Source organism: Dipodomys ordii, unplaced genomic scaffold (assembly GCF_000151885.1).
Source record: "Dipodomys ordii isolate 6190 unplaced genomic scaffold, Dord_2.0 Scaffold10, whole genome shotgun sequence".
Classification (NCBI taxonomy): domain Eukaryota; kingdom Metazoa; phylum Chordata; class Mammalia; order Rodentia; family Heteromyidae; genus Dipodomys; species Dipodomys ordii.
Genome location: NW_012267226.1, coordinates 20,971,277 through 20,971,801, shown reverse-complemented (window position 1 = coordinate 20,971,801; position 525 = coordinate 20,971,277). Strand labels below are relative to the sequence as shown.

Here is a 525-nt window from a genome sequence, read left to right as displayed (position 1 = left end):
CGCCCACCCGCCACCAGGCTGAGGTCCCGGTTGCTTGGCAGCCCGCCGCTTTCCCACACCCAGATGCAACCTCAGCGTCCTCCCCTTCCCCCCTCCTCCTCCTCCTCCCTGCCTCCCCCTCCTCCTCCCCGCTCCCCCGTGTCTTCCCCGCGCCCCCCCTCCTCCCCTCTCCATCCTTCCTCCTCCGCCTCTGATTGGCTGAGGCCCGGGCCCTCCTCGCTCCCCCCCCTCGCCCCCACCCCGGGTGAAAACTGCGGGCTCCGTGCGGGGCGCAGCTACTGGAGGCGGCGGGTGGAGCGGAGGCTGCAGCGGCGGAGGACCGGGCCCGAGCCCAGGTGAGAGGTGGGGCCGGAGGGGACCCGGCCCTGGGCGCCCCGAGTCGGAGGCGCACGGAGCGGGGCGCGGCGGGAGCTGCCTCACCTGGGCCGGGTGCTCCGCGGGGCCCGTCCGCGCCCGAGGACGCGGGGCCGAGGCTCGGGATGCGGAGGACAACCGGAGGAAGGACACCAGGACAGCCCGTGACGG

The 525-nt window shown here is 76.0% G+C and overlaps 1 protein-coding gene across 1 annotated transcript in view; it reads left to right on the top strand.

The window, feature by feature from the left end:
* The first annotated feature begins 259 nt into the window (after positions 1-259).
* Positions 260-525, top strand: part of Thy1 (Thy-1 cell surface antigen) — a 5,402-nt gene continuing 5,136 nt past the window's right edge. The window contains exon 1 of the mRNA XM_013009435.1: positions 260-335. The gene's annotated coding sequence lies outside the window, so the exon portion shown is untranslated. The remainder of the gene's footprint in view (positions 336-525) is intronic.